Raw genomic sequence first — 22,033 nt, 5'->3', positions numbered from 1 at the left:
GATGTCCAGGAATAAACTATTCAGGAGTCGCAACACCTGTGTGAAGCAAGACCAGGGCGTGTCCTCCTGACCACACCTGCCCGCAGGACGGAGTGGCGAGCCGCAGGGAGGTGGCCGGAGCCTACCCACAGAGGATAGAGACCGGCCGGAGAGCAACACGGTCGCCTGCAGCTGGGGCTCTGGGCTGCATGACCAGGTGTGACGGCCACCGTGACCCAAGCTCATGCTGGTGCCCAGCCCTGCATCAGCCCCTTCCCACACCCTCTCATTTACCTCATGCACGCCTCTGGGGTCCTGTGTCATCCCCATCTGGATGGCCTGCACCCCTCTCCGTGCAGACCTGCAAGACAGAGGCTGGCCCCCTCTTGACTCCTCCTTTCCCTGCTCCCCAATCAAGCACCAGGCATGTCCCTGCACCTCTCTTGTCGCCTCCCACACATCCCCACCTGGAAGCCAGAGAGCTGGCTTTCCAAATGCAAATCCATCGCAGCAGCCCCTGGATGAAACCCTCCAAGGGCCACCCACAGAATCGGCCTGGCCCCTCAGGCCACACTGCCCGTCCTCCAGCGCCTTCCCCATGCCCCTTCCATCCCGTGCTGTGCCTTGCCTTCACCTGGCAGATTCAGACACATCTGCAGGAGCCTGTGCCCCCCCAGACGCCCTCCCTGACCCCTGCACGCACTCGGGGGACCTGCCTTGTGTGCTCCCCACGCCCCCCTCTCCTCTGAACACAGTTGCACGCTTGGTGCAGTGGCTTTCTGGGCAGTGCCTGTCTCCTCCACTGAACTGTAAGCGGGACAAGGGGTGAGATCAGGACCAGCGACACCATTTGCAGGGTCCAGGACAAAACAAAAAACACAGAGCCCTTTATTCAAAAGTTACTAAGCACCTTTCGTCGGCGACAGCAGTGCGTGGAACCCAGCGCAGGCCCTTCTGAGTGTGGGTCCTGCGTGACTGCACGGGCCACACACCGTGAAGCTGGCCCCACTGAGACCACTGTGGTTTTGCAGCATCGGGGGGAGGGCACATCGTAGGCACTTTGTAAACACTTGCTGGGTGGATGAATGACTGCAACTCTAATTTTTCAGGTAATACACCGCAGCTCAGAGAGCCTAAGTGTTTTTCCCAGAACTGGAAGGTGACAAGGCTGTGATTTGAACTCAGATCTGTCAGACTCCAAACAGGAGCCCACAGTGGGTGCTGGGGGTGACGGCACAGGCTTTGGAGTCAGTTCCCTGGCCTGGGATCCAAGCTCTGTCACTTACTAGCTGGGTATTCAGGGCAAGTTACTTCACTGGCCTCAGTTTCCTCATCTGTAAAATGGGAAGCAGAACCCCACCTTGCTGGGGTACGGTAGAAAGAACCAGGAGTGATAGCAGGGCCCCATAAATGGCTCCTCTCTGCAGTTGCCCACTGCAGTTCCCAAAGCCAGTGGTTTAGGTTCCTGAGAGGTTCCTGTGTGTCCCTTAGCAAATGAAAGTGCTTGAACACCATTCCTTTCACGCTGTCCTTGTGCCTTTAGTTGGCCCTGGTTTCCTTCCGCCTACCTGCTCGTTCACTGCTTCCCTACTTGGTACAAGCTCCTCGGGGAGGGTGACTCTATGCCTCTGTATCCCCCCGCCATGCTTTGTACACAGTAGGTGCTGAATAAATGTTTGCTGCCCACAGAGTAGGAACTGCATCAACACTCACTGGCCTGGACGCCGGGTGCACTTTGTTGCAAACGGCAAACTTTCAGACCCAGGCAGAGGCCTTGGTGAAACTCCCACTGAGACAAGGTCCCAGCTTTACTGCCACCGCCAGGGGTGACCTCGGGCTCCAGCCTCGCGGTAAAGCAGTCACTTTAGCCAATAAACCCCACCTCCAGGGCTCCGGCAGGATGACTCAGCACCCTGGATCTGCAGCCCCGGCCCCCACTGTCCCCATGTCAGGCGTGCATGCTAACCCTTGCTCCATGGGACTTCTCTTGGGTCAACGCAGGAGACAGAAGCATGCTCTGCAGACTGCAGTGTGGGGTGTCGGCACAGGTGTTATAATTGGGACGGTGTGCAGGTTGCCAGCAACTTTATCCCTAATAGAGCCTTCTCGGCAACACCCTCCGCCTGCCCCCAGCACCAGCTAGTCTCTGGGTTCAAGTTCTAACCTCAGCTTGTTTCCACAAGGCTCATCCTTGAACCCTTACCTTGGGTCAGTTCTGCCCTCACCAAGTCCTCTGCATACAGACTTTCTCGAATGTCTGAGGTAGGCACCACCATTCTCCCCATTTCACAGGTGAGGAAACTGAGGCCCAGGGAGGGGAGAGAACAGCCCGAGGGCACACAGCTGAGAGACTGCTGGAAATCCCCATGCTGCTGAGGCCCCCATGGATGCTCTGCTTTCACCTTGGGGCCCCACCAGGCCACCGGGCGAGGGGCTCCCACATCCAGCCTGCTTCCTCCCCATTTAAGGGAGGACTCAGCTGAGAGCATTGCGGGCCCCCTGCAACTCAGCAACCCTAGATCTCTGTTCTCCTGAATTATTTGGCTGCACCATGGAGATAAAACAACCCTGGAAATCCCAGCGGCATTTTTCTCCCACTGGAGAAACACAAAAACACCACATGAAGAATGGATCACTTAAAATGTCAGTAGGAAGAGGAAAGACAGACACACAAAACGCCTGTCGGAGGGCGCCCTGGATCTCTCGTCAGACTCCCAGGACTTGATTTCAGCCTCCCTCTGTTCAGGAGGCCCTGGCCCAGGAACCCTCCTTCATGGGGGTGAACAGAGGACAATGCCACGCCTCAGTGTCCCATCCATAAATGGGGGTAACACACCCACCTTGAAGGGATGTTGGGAGGGGCCAACGAGGTGACGGAGGCACCATTCATTCATTCATTCATTCATTCATTCCACACTGAGTGTAAAGCAGGCAGTCACTGGACTGAATGACTCATCCCACCCCCAGGAAGCCAACCAGATGCCCTCAGGCCATTGCTTGGGGCACCCATCCTATTGGAAGGCCTGCACCAGATCTGGGGGGGGGGTGCCCCTGAGGAAGCTGAGAGCTGACAGGTAAGCAGGCCTTCTCCAGACCAGGCGAGGGTGGGTCTGGGGTGACAGAACGGCCAGCAGCGAGCCCAGCATGTGCAAAGGCCAAAGGTGGGACGGAGCTGGGGAGGAGGCCAGTGCAATGGGAGCTGGGAGGGGAGGGAGACGAAGGGAGATGAGGCCAGAGCTGCACACAGGGCCCAGGGGGGCCCACCCCACAATTCATGAGGACCACCATAAGCTGGGGTCACGGCTCTCTCAGTGAGGAAGGGGCAGGGAAGCAGAGCAAAGGACAAGGAATGTGAAATGGGGAGGGATGAGCCATTTGAGCACCTACTGTGTGCCAGGCACTTCTGTGCATTCTTGGGCCTGTATGTGATGGGGGACGGGAGAGAAGGGAGAAGGAAGGTGCTGGCCCAGCTCACACGGCGGCCAGCCATGACCCTGCGGCGGGCCCCTGGGTCTGTCCACCCTGTCCTCTGCCTGGTCAGCTGCTGTGCACACAGGAAGAGGAAGTCAGTAATCCTAGGAGCTAGGTAGGAGGAAGGATAGGGAAGTATGCTGTGTCCAAAGCAGCAGTCACCCAGGCAGGTGGGCAGGGCAGGCAGACGGCTGAGCTGGTTAAGAACTAAGGAAGACTGTCGGTGGAGGGTTGGGTGGGGTAAGGGACCCTCACGCTCTGGGTTGGACCCTCACGCTCCTCCCCCCACTCCCTCTGTCTTCCCTCCTTAATAGGCCATGAAGCACGGAGCTTGTTCCAGGCATTTGACTCTATTTCCGCCTACCCTCTGTGGTAGGCTCTTGACATGAGGCCACTGAGGCACAGAGATGCTCAGTAACTTGCCCAAGGTCACACAGCCAGTAGGCAGTGGAGCAGGGACTTGAGCAGGTGGTGTGGTGCCAGCGTCTGTGTGCCCCTCACAGGCTCCCAGAGTCTCTGCCCAGAGCCTGCTCTCCCCGCTCTGGCACCGCCTTCACTGGGGCCCTCGCAGTCTTCTGTCACTGAGGGTCACTCTGTATCTCTGTCTGGCTCCTTCGTGAGGCTGGACACTTGTCCAGGGCAGCGACCCTGGCTTGTGGCCGAGCTTAGCAAGGCTTTGCTCCTGCAGGATGGTGTGCCTATGTGCAGATCTGGAAACTTCCATGGGCCGTCCTTATCTGCTCAGCTCTGGGATTCAGAGGCCAGAAACCCTGTCCCTCCAAGGCTGCTGGCCTTTCTCACTCTCCTACACTATCAACCCTAAACCCCAATAAAAGGAGGGTGACTTGGGCAGGCCTTGTATAGCCAAAGGAGCGTTTTCCAACACGGCGGTCTGCCTGGACTTAAAGGAACTCGGCCTGTCCCTCTGGGGCAGGGAGGGGACTGGGGAGCTGGCAAGAGCCAGGGCCTCCTAGGGTTGCCATCTGGTGACCATTCCGTCAGCCAGGCTCCAGTCTTACTGCCTTCTGTGTCTTCACAGCACCCCATCCAGAGTCCCATTTTACAGGTGAGCAAACTGAGGACATTCCCTGTGAGATCTCACAGCCAGTAGGAAGCAGCCGAGTGGGGTTCCAGGGCCGCTCCTCGGCTAATGCTTCCATAGTGTGTGACTCCCTCCCGGGGCCCTTAGGCTCTGCTGATCAAATATGGGTCGGTGACATCACTGCTCGCTCCCCACCTCCGTGCCAGGCTCTGCCTCGGCGAGGTGCATACATAAGCACATTCAGTCCCCACATCAGCCCTCTGAGGAAGGAAACTGAGGCACAGAGAGCCCAAGAGGAGGGGTGGTGGGCAGCGTCTGCCTGACTATGAGGCTGGGTGGGCCCTCCTGGCTGTCACCGCCTCTCAGGCCCCTTCCAGCCCATCCCCCCAGAAGCAGTGATCCTCTCCTAGGGAGGGCGGCCCATTCCGGCTGCTGTTGGAAGCACATGCGTGGCTTCCACAACTATCTGAACATGGCCAGGGGGCCCAGTGGGCTCTACGGCCACACCTCCTGTGTCCTGGGCACCCGCCCCCAGCCCACTGCCATCTCCAACACCCAGGCCTTTGTGTGTCGTGGTCGCTCTGTCATGCTCTTACCTGGCATTTCTGTCGTGGGCAGTGCCACGGGTGGCATTTAAAGCCAGGCCACAAAGGAGCCAGCTCCCTCTCCCTGTCTCCCATCACTGAAAACCCGCCTGTCCTGAGCTGGGCCAGAGAGAGACCTCCTTTCTTGTTCTTAAAGACACAAGTGCTCTGCTCACGGCAGACAGAGCGCCGAGTTGACTGGCCTGGGTGCCCCTTATCTAGCCATGGTCCAAGTGGACAGTGACAGCCCAGAATGGTCGGTGCCATGATGGGGAGACCAGGGGGCTGTGGGGGCCCAGGAGAAGTGCCTGACCCGGTCAGATGGGGGTGGGGGGGGTGGGTGTTCATTTAATCCTCACAATAAGGAAGAGTTGTGATTTCTCCTCAATTCACAGAGAGGAAACTGAGGCACAGAGAGTGTCAGTAACTTCTCCCAGGTCGGCCAGCTAGTTTGGTGGAGCTGGGTCTCAACTGAATCCAGGGGGTCTGGCAGCAGACTCCTGAAGGATGAGTGAGAGTGGGTGGGTGTTCCCCACAGGGGGACCAAGACACACTAAGTCAGGGTGACGGTGGGGTTCATTCGGTGCCATAAGCACAGGGCCCAGCTTCATGCAGCAGTTACCAAGGTAAGGGGGTGTCCCCTCCTGCCTCTGGCCTGCACAGAACCAGAAGGAAGGGCTCTGAGCTTGTGGCCTGAACACTTGGGCTGGAGTCCCGGCTCTGCCACTTTTCAGCTATTTGGCCCTCGGCAAGTCCCTTCCCCTCTCTGAGCCTGGGCTGCCTCACGGTTTTTTAACTACTGTTCAAAGCGAGCGTCCTGTGCAGCAGCCCCCGAGCACCTGTGCCATGTAACAGTCCAGCTGTACCTTTACTTCTGTGGTGACCGATGCAGTAGGGGTTCCCTTGTTCACCTTTGACAAACGCTGGCATCACAACACACACCAGCCTGCCTGGTGGGCCGGGGTGAGGGGTTCGACCCTACAGCAAGCTCGGGGACGCCAGGGGGTTAATGTCAGGACAGCCTCATGCACAGCGTGGATGCTCGGTGACTGTGTGACACATGGTGCCACCACCCTCCTGGGCTCAGCGAAGGCCCTGCTGGTCTGTGGGCACCAGGTACGAGAATGTTCTCAGCAGCACTGCTTATAAGACGAAAACCCCAGAGACAACCCAAACGGATAGATGGGAAAATGCGTCTGCAACACTCTACAGCGGCCGCAAGGAACCACAGCCACACCAAGCAGGAGGGGACATTGTAGCAGCACGGGGCTGAGGGAGGAATCAAGTCACCAGCTTACACTCGGCCTGATCCACTTGATAAGGCTAAAGAGCTGGTGAAACATGTACTTTTGAAGAATGCATGCAGCTGTGACACAGAGGGGCATGGGGGTCATGGTGGTGGGTCCTGCAGCGGTGCGGGGGACACACAGGGCACTCAGTCCCTCTCTCACAGTGAGTGGCGGTTCAAGGTTTATCCCTTATGCTGGGGTTGTCTGATTCCAGTAAGGGATCCACATGGATTCCCAGCCTCTGCCTGGAGAGCCCAGACCCCTGTCCCTTTGCCCTGTGCCTCAGTTTCCTCATCTGTAAATTGGGGACGGCCGGTCATGAAACATCCTCCTGTAACAGTGATTTGACCTGACCAGGTGGAACCACCGGACGCAGCCCAGGCACAGAGCCCCACCACCGCCTCTTACCTGCTGGGCAGATGACCTGGCCTCTGGGAGGCTCCGTCTCTTCCTCTGTCAATGGGGGCCCTGCCTCTCTCTGCTCTTCCCAGGTCACAGGAAGATGAGGGAGATGAAGAGCGTGCTGTGCACAGGTGCCCCTGACCATTCACAGAGTGACATCACGTGATTCAGGGCTGGCAGGTCAGGGCTGCCCCCGAGCGGGGAGATGGCAACACACAGATGGTGGCAACGGAACTCACCTCAACTGCCAGCCACTGTGCAGCTCCTGGGGGAGGGCAGACAGCAGCCCCACCAGGTGCCACGTGCCGTCAGCCATGCCCTGGACACCCTGCCCTCCTCGACCCTGTGAGAATGACAGGACTCTGCAACTTGCCGAGGTGTCACTATTACTAACAGCAGGACCCGTCGGGGAACCCAGATACGGAACAGACCGTGCCAGGTCACCCAGCTGGGGTGTGTTGCATCCTAGGGCATGTTATACCTGAGGCGTGTTGTACTCTGTTGTCGCACACTGGGCGTGTTGCATGCTGGGGTGTGTTGTACCCAGGATGTGTTGTACCCCGGGTCTGTTGCACCCTGGGGTGTGTTGCACCCTGGGGTCAGGTAACGGGGTCAGGGTGCAGCATGTGGTGGGGAAGAGCTGGAGCTTATTAGCTCAGGGTCTTGGAGAATCGAGGAACTTGTCAGACCCCAGTTTCCTCTTCTGTCTAATGGGGATGGCATTCAAAGTAGGACTAGATGAACGGAGGCTGTCGTGAGACCTGGAGGTACTGGACCAGGGGTGCCGGGAGTGTGGTCCTCTGCCCCAGCTGGAAGCCGGTCAGAAACACAGGCCCTCAGGCCCCTTTCGACCTGCTAGATTAGAACTGGGGTAGGGGCAAGGAATCTGCATCTTTACCAGCTTTCCAAAGGATTCTGACGCATGCTTAATTCAAGAACCACTGGGTTGGGAGACTTTCTCTGTACAGGGCCAGACAGCAGATATCATCAGATTTGCGGGCCATCAGGTCTGGTCACAATGACTCAACTCTGCCACATTAGCGAAAAGCGGCCAGAGACAACACCAAGCGCATGGCTGAGGCTGTGTTCCAGTAAAACTGTGTTAACAAAACCAGGCAGCCCCAGTTTTTGAACCCCTGTGACAGAGCCTTGACTTGCAAAGTATAGTCCACAGATGAACATCCGGGCATCTCCTGGGGTCTGGTTGGAAATGCAGGCTCCTGGGCCGCCCACCTGCTGAATCAGAGGTCGGGTGCCAGTGCATCCCTGAGAGCCTGCAGGTTTGAGAAGCGCTGGCCTAGGGCACGCACAGGGAGCAGGCAGCAGGGAGCAGGTTCTCCAGGCAGCTAACGGGCCCTGTGGGTTCCTTTTTGGTCCGATAAGGAGGAAGTGGGGGAGCGGGGGGGAGGGGGCTGCCAAGTGAGTTATAACAAACCGTGGAACCAACGCTGCCAACTGGCCGCAGCTGCTTTTGCAACCAGAGACTTGTCAGCTGTGATTAAGCGAAGTTGCCTGTAGGCCAATCAACTTCAAAATTATGCAAATAGGGCCGCAGCAGAGACCACAGGGATGGAGCTGAGCCCTCTCCCCACGCCAACCCCAGCCCCAGCCTGGCACTCTAAACCCCCGAGGACTGGCCCGGAGGGCCCAGGTTCATGCGTCACTCCTGGACAAGGCTCCACTTCTGGGGGTTATTGTGCCTCCCCCTACATCCCCCTGTAACTGGCACCAAAGCTGCTGAGCAGGAGGTGAGCCAGTGACTGCCATAGAGCCAGGTCAGGACCGACGCGCATCTTGAAAGTGTCAGCTGCCCCTGGTTTGCCACACTGGCCCTCAGTGAGCCAGGCCTGGCTTTTCCCTGGATGCTCCATACCCAAGGTGGCAATGGCCGGACAGCAAGGGAAACAGGACGCTGCCCAAGGTGGCAGGAAGTAGCTCTCGGCCATCGTCCCCGAGTGCTTGCAAACCCTGCTCACCCCCACCAGCTCTGCCGCGCCCAGACCTGAATAGACAATGGCCTCCTCCCACTTACCTCCACCCCTGAGGCCCCTGCGACCCCAGACGTGTTATACTCCAAGCTGAACTTCTCAGCCATTCCCAGCCTAAGGCCCCCCACCTGGCTTTGCTTGCCTCCCTCCACCGGCCCCACCCTCGGCTGATCTCCAAGAGTGAGTTGTCAACCACTGGACGGTGTGAGGGGTGGGGGCCAGGAGAGAGGAAAGGACCCCTCTCAGGCAGCCGCCTCAGACACACTTCCCAGTCTGGGAGGATGGTAGTGACACATCGTCCTAGACACCCAGAGGGAAGCCCAGCCCTCAGGCCCAAGGTCACCATGTCCAGGTACCCTCAGGTGTCTGATTAGGAGCTGGCCTCTGGAGTCAGACTGAACTACTCTGAGCCATTTCACTGGCCTCTTTTCTTCCTGTCTGTCCCCCCTGTTCCCAGCCTGGGGGCTCCTCCCAGCCGAGCTGGCACCAGCTAGCACTTCTCTGTCTAATCCCACTTCTGCCTGCCCGCCCCAAATTAGAGACCCATTGTGATTCTGAGTTTGCACCCTGGAAACAAAAGAATCAAAGAATCGCTAATAAACGTGTCTGCCAGTGCCCACTGGGTGGCTGGAGCCCCCTGACTACCCCTCAGGTGGGCTCTGCCGACCTCCTGGCACAGAAGGCGCTTGAGAGGGAGCAGGGAGCTAGGCCCAGAGCACAGGCCCTGCCCAGCCAGGGAGGTCCACACGGACACTCAGTCACCTGGGGCAGAGCCTTATGCTGGGGGGATAAGCCTTTACCACTTAGGTCCTCCGTGGGCTAAATGCCACTCCCTAGCCCTCCATAGCAGGCTTCCTGCTTCTCAAAAATGAACATCGCTTATAATGGAGAAAAACTGCTAACTTTTATAGCATAGGTTGACATGCAGATAAATAGGATTACGGTCTAATTAGTGTGCCGCTTTGGGGGATGTTGGCTCAGAATTTTCTGGGGAATCAAAGAGCCCTGTCTATGGTGAGGAAACCCAGTGAGAACTGGGATAGTGCAGGAGGATTCCACGAGGAGGTGGGGGCTGGGCCCGTGCCTGGCAGAGTTCCACGGCCGCGTCTGGACAGAGGACCGAAAGGGCAGGCTGGCCTGGGAGAGGGGACACAGTCACCCTATAACCCTGGACACACAGCATAGCCTCTCTGGGCCTCTCCCTATAAAGTGGGGTGCTAAGCCCAGCCTCACGTGGGTGGTGTGAGGGTTAAATGAGATACTATATGTAAAACCCAGGATCAGGCTAGGTGGGCAGTAGGTGGTGGGTAAACAGGGCTTCCCTTCCCTTCCCGTGCTCAGGGTTTGCTTAGAGCTGCCACCGTGTTCTCTTAGGTGAGCTGCCCACGACCCAAGAAGCATGAGTCAGACGAGGACACAGAGGCTCAGACAGGCTGTTGTTTCTCGGGGGGGGGGGGGGGGGGGTCACATAGTTCATTCAGACTGGCACCCAGGTCTCTCGGTCCTTAGTACAGGGCACTCTCCCCGATGCCATGCTGGCCATGCCTGGCACAGTCTACACATCTCCAGCGTGGCTGAGGGCAGACGCTTAGACACTTGGGGCTGCAGGATTCTCCATGCTATGACACCGCCACTATTGTCAGCTGGGGGGACCTGCCCTGGACTGGGGCCCACAGGCTCCAGGCTGCAGAGGCAGAACCCAAACAGGAGTTAAACGGTACATACTCGTAACAATTGGCCTTCACACCGTGGAAACAGGAGAGAGTATTCCTTGAGTACCTGCTCTGTGTCTAGCCCCAGGATAGGCATTTGACAAATACATCTCCTTTCAGTTTCAAACAAGGAGAGGCTACTGCTCCCAGTTTATAGATGAGAACACTAAGACTCAGAGAGATTGCGTCACCTGCCCAAGGTCACACAGCTGCTGAGCTATTGAGACTTGGGCCCAAGCAGCCTGCTTTCCAAGTCCAGGTTCTTTCTGGGCCTCAGGCTCTTGGCCTTGGGCACTGGGGGAAGCAGTGGTGGTGGGGAGAGAGCTGCCACTCCCCAAAACAAAGCAGTGGGAATCTCCCCCTCTCCCAACGGCCAAGGAAACAGAAGAGACCATTTTTGCAATCATCTGGTCCCATTTCCCACCCTCTCCCTCATACTCAGGAGGTCCCACAGATTGAACCCTCGCTTGAACCCCTCCAAGCCACAGAACTCAAATAACCACAGCCCCACAGGAGCCCGTTCCCTCAGGGGGACAGTTCAGACTGTGGAAAGCTGGGAGCGGGGGTGGGGGAATCGGCACCCCTGCCCCTCCCCCCACGCTAGTCTGGCCTCACACTGAACATGCTTATTTTAAAACAATCAGCATTTGGCTCAAGTCATGAAAAACTAAACGTAGGAGTTGTGTCATGGGAAGTGGGCTGGACTGCGCCGGGGAGGAGAGGGGTTGTTGCGTGGGAGGCCCTTAAATGTCTCAGACCTACTCCTGGCCCCAGGAACAGATGGGGTGGGGGACATCTAGGTCTTGGGGTGGCAGATCTGGTCCCCTTCCCACCTCCACCACTAAGAGACATGTGACCGTGAACAGGTCACTTCATTCAAAGCCTCAGTTTCCTTCCTGCCCCCTTCCCTCCCTTCCTCTCTTCCTTCCATCCATCATTCAGGCCGGAAAGTTTTACGGAGCACCTACTATGTGCCAGTCCCATCCCTGGGCCCTGAGGACACAGGACCGAACTAAGTAGACATACCATCCTTGGCATGGAGGTGCCTTGGTCTGGAGGGACAGGGGGCTCTCCGTGCCTCTCACCTACTGTGTGCACAGGAGGGACCCCCCTCAGGGTGCCTACCTTGGTCCACATCTGCGGCCCCTTGCAGACTGTTGGCACCTCCAGGCTGGAGCCAGGGCTGATGCCCCACTGGGCATGGAGGAGGGCAAAGGTGGGGGAATGAGAGGGTCAGGGCAGTGGTGGCGGGGGCAGCGAGGAGGTGAGAGACCCCGGCCGTGGCCTCAGACAGTCCACAAATAAATTCCAGCTCATCCCGCTTCCCAACTGCAAGGGAGAGAAAATAGCTTTCACACTATATTTTCTGATTTTTTTTTCTTTTCTTCGCTGCTTCTAAATCGATTCAGAACAGATTGTCCAATTGTTTGAATTTCAGGAGAAACGTCTCCTAATCTTTTCCTAGTCCTGCCCAGAATTCTGCCAGGCCCCGGCTCTGTTCCGGTGACCCTGCCCATTGTCCAGGCTCCGGCTGGCCATCTGGGCTGCGCTGGGCGAGCCTGCTGGCCTGGGGACCTGCAGGAGGTGCACAGGGGCTCACGGGGGTGCAGGGTTTGCACTCCCAGGTGGCTCTCATGCTCAGGATCCACTGGAAACATCTCGTCCCTGAAAGGGAAGGCTTTGCTGTCCCAGGAAGGACCGAACTCGCTGGGCACTGTGAGCAGTGGGGCCACATGGGAACGTGGCAGCTTGGGTGGGACTGGAGGCTGCAACCTGCCTTCCTCTCCCATCAGGAAAGTACTCTGGGAGCTGGGCTGAGTTACACAACACAAACAACCAGGAAGGACTGTCATTAAACCCACTGACCACAGCAGCAGGGCAAACAGGCATCATCTCAGGCACCTACACGACTGACAGGTTGGGGCTGCCTGGGGAGGCGGGGGCTGGGCTGGGGTACATCCTGACTCCTGTGCTGTGATTGATTAGCTATGTCTGCTCTAGACACAGCCATGGCTGGTGGTGGCACTTATGCCACATATCTGCCATCCTGAGTCTACATATAAAGTCAAAATTCCTTAAGTTCCCCAAGTCCTTGGAGGTCAGGCCAATGGTGACTTCTACAGACTCAACCACTCAGCTTTGCACAAATGCCACAGAACGCCATGCTGGAGTACCGGAAGTTTCCCAAACTCCTTCTCTGGGCTCCATATGCATTGTTCCCTCTGCCTCAGTGTCCCCCACGCCTGCCCCTTGCTCATCAATCTGGTCAATGCATCCTCCATATCCTTAGGTGCCACCTCCTCTGGGAAGGCCTCCTTGATGCTCCACCCCTACCCCCGAGGCAGAATTGCTCCCTGTCTTGTTATGACCCCCACTTGCACAGTCCCTCACACCAAGGGCAGAAAAGGCAACTGTGCCCAGTCTTCCTACAGACTGTGAGCTTGCCAAGGCAAGCCTTTGGTGCAATCTCAGGAGTAAAGAATCACGTGACATGTACTGTAAGTGGAACCCAGACTCTGGATGTTCACGACCCCACCACCCTCCACCTCGGGGCCCAAACAATGACTCTGGGGCAATCCCAGTGCAGCTCCTCACCTGCTCCTCCCAGGCCCCACCCCTTCCCAGGGGCTTCCTACACCCAGCCTTTTTCCCTCACATAGAAGGAATTCAAAGGTCAGTGACACTTGAGTGCAAATGTGTGGAGGGCTCCCTCCCTCCTGGAGCACTTTATCTCAGTGACCCTTGCCCAGACATGGTCTTGCTGTGGACCCCATTTTACAGAGGAGGAAACTGAGGCAGAGTAGAGCGAGGGGCTGGGCGGGGCCACACCGAGGTGAGGGGCGGGGAGCACAGGATACGGTGGCTTCACGCCCCCATGCCAACGTCCATCCTGACCACGCAGTGTGTTCCGCCTCCCCCAGTGGAAAGATCTGAATCCTGGCTTTGCCATTTGCCACGGGGAAGTTACATGCCTTCTCTGAGCCTCGGGTAGGAATGAAAACCTGTCGTCACGGAGTGTTCCGAGGATTAAAGCAGGTGTGTTTGCAAACACCCAGGACAGGGCTTCGGTGAGGACAAAGGATCTCCTCAGCGAGTCGGGGCTCACAGGGGCCTCGGGCGCAACGCCCCTGTCCCTGGGGCTGCTCTGGGGCTCTCAGCAGGCCTACCTCTGCCCGCTGGTTGATGGTGCCCTCTTCCCCACCCTTCCCTGACCCTGTGCCTCGGGCCTCCCCTAGAGGCAGTCAGACAGCCCCCAGGCTTGCCTGCTGCACACCACCTCCTGCTCCAAAACCTCCTGTGCCAACTGTCACTCACCATATGGAGCCGAAACACCTCCTCTGATTTTCAGTGTACAGTAGCCCCCCCTTATCCATGGCAGATACATTCCAAACCCCCCGTGGATGTCTGAAACCGCACATAGTACCGAACCCTGTATATACGATGCTTTTCCCCATACATACGTATTTTTAACAAAGTTTAATTTACACATTAGGCACAGTAACAGACTAACAACAACAACAAATAATGAGCTAGAACAATCATAACAAAAAGTAAGGGTGACTTGCACACAAGCCCTGTGATACCACGACGTCAATCTGATCACCGACACGGCTACTAAGTGACCAACAGGCAGGGAGCACCACATTGTGGAGATGCTGGATAAAGGGGAGGTTTATGTACTAGGCAGACCAGTACGGGACGGGACGGGATTTCATCACGCTACTCAGAACGGTGCACAATTTAAAACTTAAAAATTGTTTACTTCTGGAATTTTCCATTTAATATTTTTGAACTATTGTTGACCATGGGTAACACAATCCCCAGAAAGCAAAATCACAGATAAGGGGGACTACTGCGCCTTTACACATTACAAACTATACTCACATGTGTTATCTTCGCATATCACCACGGCCCCCAAAGCAAGGCAAACAATCCCCCCGTATTATGGAGGAGGAACCAGTGGCTCAGTGCACAGGGTCTTCCCTGCGCGAAAGAAGAGGAAGCCACAGTCTGAACTCAGCTCTGTCCAGCTCCAAAACCAAACTGTCTGCGACACCAAAGGGCACAAGCCCCTTGGCTCGTTGGCTGACAATGGGCCACCATCCCCAGTCTCCTGAAATGGGGACATCAAATGTTCCTGGAGAGAAGTGATCATCTCTGGCTACAAGACTCATTCCACCTCACTGCCCACGGCCCTCAAAGGAAGCCTCCGCCCCAGTCCTTCAGCCGCTTCCTCAACTGCCCTGATCTTAGGCTTGTGATGTTTCTTGGCAGGCATCATTCATTCATTCCTTCATTCACTCACTCACTCATCCATCCACCCACATATCTGACTATCCATCCGTCTGTCCGTCCATCCATCCATCCACCCATCCATCCATCCACCCATTTATCCATCCATCCATCCATCCATCCATCCATCCATCCATCCCTCCCTCCCTCCCTCCCTTCATTCACAGATATGTTCAAAGACACCTGGGCTAGGTGTTGGCTACAGAGCTAAACCAGGAATGAAGCGGTCTCCACCCTCTGAGGACAGACAGAAGTTCCACTGCTTCTGTGTCTCCTGGATGTTTGTTATTCAATGTAGGGGTGGTGATAATATAGTTAACAGTGATATTTACTGAGCACTTACTATGTGCCAGTCTCTGCACCAAGCACGTTCCTTGAATCAATTAATTCTTGCAAGAAATCTGTGAGGTGGGTGCTGTCCCTTTTTATAAAGAAACTGAGAGGCTCAGAGAGGTAATGTAACTTGCCCAAGGTCACACAGCTATAAGGGGTAGAGACTGGGATTCAAACCCTGACAGTCCCTCCGGAGCTCAGGGGTAATAAATGATGGTTATCACTGTAATTGACTCAGGAGCCCGAAATGTTACAATCCTTACCTCTAATCCTCACCATCACCTTTGTAAGTTATTATTACTATCGACATTATCAACCCTATTTTGGAAATGAGGACACCGAGGCTCCGAGAATGAAATAAGCAGCCCGACATTGGCGGCAGGTAGGAGGTGGAGCTGGGGTGTGACGCCAAGCTGCTGAGCTGGAGCCGGCTCCCCTGCCGCCAGCTCTGTGGTTGCCATGGCGCTGGACAGGCACCACCGTGGGCTAATGGCTCACTTGATTCATATCCTCATTCAATCAACAACCACTGTCACGGAATCCCCTGCTCTGGGGGCTCGGGGACAATCAGGTTTGGTTTCTGCCTGGCTGCTTCACTAAAGGGCTGGAGCAATTTGAACAGAGAAACGGCGAAGTTCCTGTTAACAGTGACAAAGAGAATACAGATCGCAGAGGTGTTTGCACGCACACTATGTGCTAACTAAGCACCGTCTGCAAATTGATGTCATCTAGTTCGCACAATAACCCGTTTTGCAAATAAGGGAACTGAGGCTCAGAGGTTTTGTAACATATTCCGGGTCACACAGCTGAAAACCAGCACACGGGAGGCTTGTCCCGGCTGGAGCCCTGAGCGCGGTCTCCGTGACTCCAGGCTGCTCTCGGGGGACAAGCACCAGGAACCCGCCTCCAGCTTGGTGCGTTGCCCTGACGATGGGCCTCAGCTCAGAGGCTCAGCTCATTCCCCAAAGGCCTTGGGGTCCCAGGGATCCGATCTGGACAGTTATGCCTAGGTGATGCCACATTCCCGACCTGCTTCCTGAAAAGTCTAAACAGCAAAGACCTTCAGAACAAGCCCGGGGGAGGAAGGACAGGCTGGAATCCCGCTGAGCTGAAGCCTGAACACCACTGGCAGGGCCTCTGGGGCTCAGGGATGACGCCAGCCTTCCAGCAAACAGGCAGAGGAAGACCCCATTCCCCCACTTTCTGGATGCAGAGGCTAAGGCTCAGAGCCGGCACTCACGTCCTGAAACCCAGAAGCCCTGTATCTCAGGAGGAGGGAGTCCCTGTAGACTTTGGGATTAGTGCTTGTGGTTCTTAGACTTTTTTAGAATTTCCATAGAATGGCTTAACATACTTGTCTCCCAACCCCACAGAGCACATCCGATCCAGAAACTTGGGTTTCAGAGCCCTGTCTGACTGTGACCGTGGCTACCTCTGTTCCCTCTGGGATTTGCTCTCCTTAGAGAGACACAGAGGTCGGCCTCAGGGTTGCCTGAGGGTGCTGCAAAGGTAATGGATATGAAAGGGCTCTGTAACAAAGGAACCTGCAAACATTCATCTGACGATGTCACCAGGAAGCCAGGCCTGTCTGAGACCCACTTCAAGACTTTCCCCAGGCTGCTCTTCTTCCTGAAATGTCCTCTGCCCCCTTCTGCCTGGCACACTCCTACATCCTTCAAGACCCAAGCCAAAAGTTGCCTCCTCCAGGGAGCCCGCCCTGACCCTTCAGGCAGGGTGGGGCCTAGCAGATATTTAGTTTCCTTCTGTGCTCCTGCCCACAACAAACACACTACAAACCCTACTAAGGCAGGGTCCTGTTTTAATCATCTTTTGTCCCCTGGGCCCAGCACTGTGTCCGGCACAGGGCAGGTGCTCCGGAAATGCGATGAAAGCTAGATGAATTTTCTGCTACTCTGTAAATCCAGCTGCACACGGAAGATTTTTCCGACAAAGGGAAGGAGCCCGAAGTGAAAGCAAATCACCATCATTTCTGTAACCCGCTCAGGGAGTCGGGGAGGAAATGCTCATACTGGAGTGGAAGGAATTTGCCTTTATTTTTAATTTGTGCCAATATCTAAGAAAGCGGCACTTTATTTTGAGTCCATTATGAGATGAGGAGCTTTGGATCTGGCACAGGAGACAAACTTTCCCAGCCCAATTTCCCAGTGCAAATCTCACAACAGTTCACAGCGCCATCTCCGCCCTCCGCTGGGCACTTCTCTGGGGCTTGCCAGGGAGGAATAATCAGATCATGTAGCTAGGTTTTAAAAGATCACGGTTTGTCTCATTTTCCAGGGAAGTGTGAACCAGAAAGAATGCTTTTTCCTCCCTGGGCTCTATTAAGAGCTTCCAGAACTTAATTCAGTGTTAAATGGGTGTAATTTGGGAAACTCGTGCATTATTTCTTAATTTCTGGAAGGCGAGTTTGCGTGCTTCTGTGGAGGTGGCTGTGCGTGCGGACAGATGGGCGCAGATAGGAGTGTACACCCCAGGCGGGGAGGGCTGGGGGCTGGCTGGTGAGAACACGCACAGTAAACGTTCCATTCATGTCTGACAAGGGGAAATATGGGACAGGAGGCATTTGCATTTCATCTCAGCTACTGCTTTTCCACTTGGATGGCCAGGGAGGGAGACATTCTAAAGCCTTATTTCTGAAAGGAGAGCCTTGGAGTGCAAATTTCATCGTCCAAGGCAGGTTTGCACCCCTCCCCCACTCTAGGCAGTACCTCGGAGGCTTCTGGACAATACCCATCAGGTCTGCCTCATATTGGTGAGCATCCTTGACCATGCAGGATGCCCAGTGCACTCTGACCTTGAGCATGTCGTCAGCCCACTCTGGACATCAGTGTCCCCATCTGTCTATGGGGGAGCAGACAAGCTTCAGGCTCCCTGCAGGCCGGTTCGTGGCCCCTTCTGGACGTCCTTCCATCACAGCACAGCACACGGGCCTCAGAGATGCTGGGGTTCCTGTCTTTGCCCCCCAACTATAGGCTATGGAGAGTGGGGGCTCCCACACTGAAGACCCTACCCAGGGCCTTCCCCACCACCACCCTCCTGTCCCCTCATCGCTGAACTGGAAAACCCAGGCCAGTGAGCAAGTGCTTTTCCACTGAGTCGGCAAATCGGCAAAGTCAGGATGCTCTCCCTGACCAGAGAAGTCAGAGAAGACCCCCCTAAAATGTTCAACCCAGTCACAACCAAGTAGAAGAGGGAGGGGCTTGTTACAAGTGAGCCAAGCTGACCTGGGGCGGGGGGGTGGACGACAGGGCCAGGGGTGCTGAGTCAGCCATCAAACAGATCCTATTCCTGGTCACAGCTCGGCAAGGAGCTCCTGGGGGGCAGGTCTGAGGGGCCTTGGGAGTCTCCTTTATCTCCCCAAGGCAGGGTCACACAGGGAGAAGTGGCCAAAGAGTGTGTGTGCTGGAGAAGAAAGAAAAGAGGGAGGGAGAGATGGGACCTCCTTCCTGCCAGGTCCTTTGCAAACCATAGCAGCAGAGTGGCACCCGATGTCCCCAGGAAAGCATGGCCCAGGGCAGGCAGTGACTCTGGTCACCCTCCTCACTTTCGCTGCCTCCAAACGTTCAGGAACCCACCTTGTAGAAGAGTGCTTAGGAAACAGGGTGCCGCTGTTCTTAGGGTGTGACTACTGTTTTAGTAACTTCTAGAAAGTACAGCTGGGCTGGGAAAAGCCACTCTGGGGGAGCTGGAGAAGGGGTTCTTAGTTTATTCTAAGATCAATGTGAATCTTCTGTGTGACTCAGCTCAGGAGAAGCTAAAGCAACAGAGGCTGAGTTACTAGAGGCAGAGCATCCCCAAGAAAGGAGGTGATACCTTTCATCTGAGTGTAAAACAGACCACACTCTGGGTCTGTCCAGAGGAAATAAACAGGACAATGCCTAGGATGTGAGATTCAAGAAATCCTGACCTCAGTGGCTCAGTGCACTGTGTCTAAAGAGCCACCATGATTGCCATCAGGCCCGGCAGGGCTCCAGGTAGGGTAGTGTAGTGGTAAGGAGCATGACCCTAGCTGGGTTATTTTTAACCGCTCTGAGCCTGTTTTCTCATCGGTACAATAGAACCAATAATCCCCAGCGTCCAGGGTTGGCATGAGGATTAAATGAGATGATGGTGCGCAGTGCTTGCTCAGCACAGCGCCTGGCACACAGTGGGCTGTCAGGCTTTCACCGTCAAATACAGTCCTATTGCCATGGAGGTGCAACCTTGGGCCTATGTCAGTGAAGTCATCTATTACAGATGCAGACAATGAAGCAGCCAGACCTGGTGTGCACTAGCTCCAAGGACCCGGCCCTGAGGTGGTCGGCTCCCACAGCATGGTGGGAAGGAAGGAGGGGCGGACTGAGTGTCCCAGAGTTGGAAACAAGGTTCATCTCGTCCAAACTACCCCTCCCACCCCTCTACCCACCCTAACCACGAGCTCCCACCCACGGCAGTGTAAGCGGCCACCCTCCCCTCCACCCTGCCCCACCCCTGCTATCTGAACCCTCACCTAGGCCGGTGGTGGTGGGGTCCAGCTCCCTCGCCCTGGCCCTGCTCTCTAGTCCAGCAGCCCCACCCCTGCCACGCCCAGGTCTCAGCCCCGCCCACCCACAGGTCCCTCCCCTGTACCTGCCCTTTTGCCCACAGAGGGTCTCTGCCCAGAAGGCCTTCTGCCCCTCCCTTCTTCTGGCTGATTGATGCCTGCCTCTGGACCAGGCTTCCCCCTAGGAGTTCTCCTCAGGCTCCCTGGGGCAGACACTCCCTCCTTCGTCCCCTACCACCACCTTGCAGAGCTCTGACTTGCTCCCACTGGCTTGTGGGGGGTCGTTTTCTCAAGAGCAGCCAAGGGCAAAGCTGATGCCTTCAGCGCAGACATGGGGACGGAGGAGTTGGCTGAAGAAGCAGAGTGAAGGAATGGACGGATGGCTGACAGGACGGAGGCAGTGCTCTCAGCAGTCTCCTGATCTCCCTGGGGCAGACTTCACTCCCACTCCCTTTCTGTCACTCACAAAGGTCTGAGCAGCACTGGCCCTGCCCCCACCCTCCAGTCCGGCGGTCCTGAGAAGCTCCAGGCTTGGTAGCCCAGAGAGCAGGGGTGGGACACACACATTCACACACGCACACCACACACACATACACATATTCACATGCGCGCGCGCACACACACACACACACACATATATTCAAACACACACACCACACACACATTCACAACCACAGTCACACACATCACACATGGCTCCAAGCCAAACTGCTTCCCTTCACCTTCCCAGGAAGACAGGCCATTGCCTCCCAGATGCCCTAGAAAGAACCAGGAATTCAGTGTGACAGTGACATTAATGAAAGGGGCAACCCCCCCACCTGGGGCTCTCAGCCTGAGCTGTGAGGGGCAGTGCCACCTGGCTGCAGTGAACTTTCTGTCCACCTCTTGCTCTACACTCCAGCCCCAGCCAGGACAGGACACCGAACAGCCTCTGTGGAGAGATGGATTGCTTGCAGGGAGGTGTCCTGCCCTGAGCTGTCACAATTGGGGGGTCAAGGCCCCCCAATTCTGGGCAACCCTGACCAAAGTGGGGATTGTCCTGGGCTGACACTAGGACTCGAGGGTTATTCTGATTCTGGTTTTGACTAACATTTCCCACCAACCCCACAGCCTGCTCGTAGGCAAAAAGTCACAGTGTGCCTGCCACATTCAGACCCACTGACTGGGGAGGGAGCAAGGGGTCGTGCTGGAACTCCCCACACAGCCTGCGTCTGAACGAAGCCCAACTTGCTGGCTGCACAGTATTTCAGTCATAGCTCAGAGTGAGCATCTCAGGATACCAGTGACTGAGGAAACCTTAGGCACGCTGGGGTCCAGGCCCTCATTCTATAGACGAGGAAACTGAGGCCCTGAGAAGGGCAGGCAGCTGCCTGGGGTCACGCAGCCAGCAGCCAACAGTCAGACCTGACAAGGTTTCCGCAGTAACCTTCTGAGGGGGGAACAGCTCCCACCATACTTTACAGATGGGGAAACAGAGGCTCAGAGCGGCCAAGTATCTTGCTCAAGGTCACACAGCCAGGGCAGAGAGGGCTGGAGGCCCCCTGCTGTGATTCCTGGTGCCGGGCACTGGCTGCTCTTCCCATTCCGTCTGGGACTCCTTGGGCAGGAGCCATCACTAAGCCAAGGGATCAGAAAGGCCGAGAGAGGCAGGGCAGACACAGAGGCTTACAGCCATTGACTCCCACGGCAGATTATATAACTCCCCTTCCCGCCCCACCACCCCCGGGGATGCTGCCCAGCAACACGCACCTCTAACCGACCCCATGCCCTGCTGACCCAGCCGGGCCCACCAGCGGGCACTGACTCTCCAAGACAAGACAGTTAGAGGTGCCAGGACGCGTTGGCTTTTTCCCCTCCTTTCTTGTTTCCTCTGGCTGAGTAACAAATACTAATACTAATAATGATAATAATAATTAGAATAAATATAACCTGAAGACGCTTGGGGTCTCGTTGCCATGGCAACCGCTGGCGCTAACAAGCTTCCGAGGCCGCCGGGTTACCCGGCCCCAGGCGCGAGATCAATATTGATTCGGCCCCCGGAGGCAGCCGTGGCTCAGCTGGGGCCACGCGGCGGGCGGGGAGCTAGAGGCAAGCATTTGGAGGGGCCTTCTTGTTCTCCCGCGCCACCCAGCTGGGACCCCCACCCCGGAACCAGCCGGATCCCCAGTGTGTGGCTCCCGAGCCCTGCCGGGAGCGCACGGGGCTCCCGGCTCGCTGCGCTACCGGACTCTGTTCTCGGAAGCCGGTCCCGCCTCGGACACGGATTCGGGCCCCAGCCGCGTCCAGGCACGATTAGCCCGGGATTGCTCCTCCGACCCGGGCCCGGTCTTCTCCAGGGTTCAGTGACCCCGACCTCGGTGAGCCCTAGCGCGGAACCCCAAGTGCCAGGGCACCGGCTGC

The 22,033-nt window shown here is 56.4% G+C and overlaps 1 protein-coding gene across 1 annotated transcript in view; it reads right to left on the bottom strand.

Moving 5' to 3' along the window:
- SHISAL1 (shisa like 1) overlaps positions 1-22,033 on the bottom strand; it is a 69,720-nt gene that overhangs the window by 47,145 nt on the left and 542 nt on the right. The gene's annotated exons all lie outside the window — the stretch shown is intronic.

This window comes from Rhinolophus ferrumequinum, chromosome 10, assembly GCF_004115265.2.
Source record: "Rhinolophus ferrumequinum isolate MPI-CBG mRhiFer1 chromosome 10, mRhiFer1_v1.p, whole genome shotgun sequence".
NCBI lineage: Eukaryota > Metazoa > Chordata > Mammalia > Chiroptera > Rhinolophidae > Rhinolophus > Rhinolophus ferrumequinum.
Note: the sequence above shows the minus strand (reverse complement) of the source record. Positions and strands in the feature narration are given on the sequence as shown.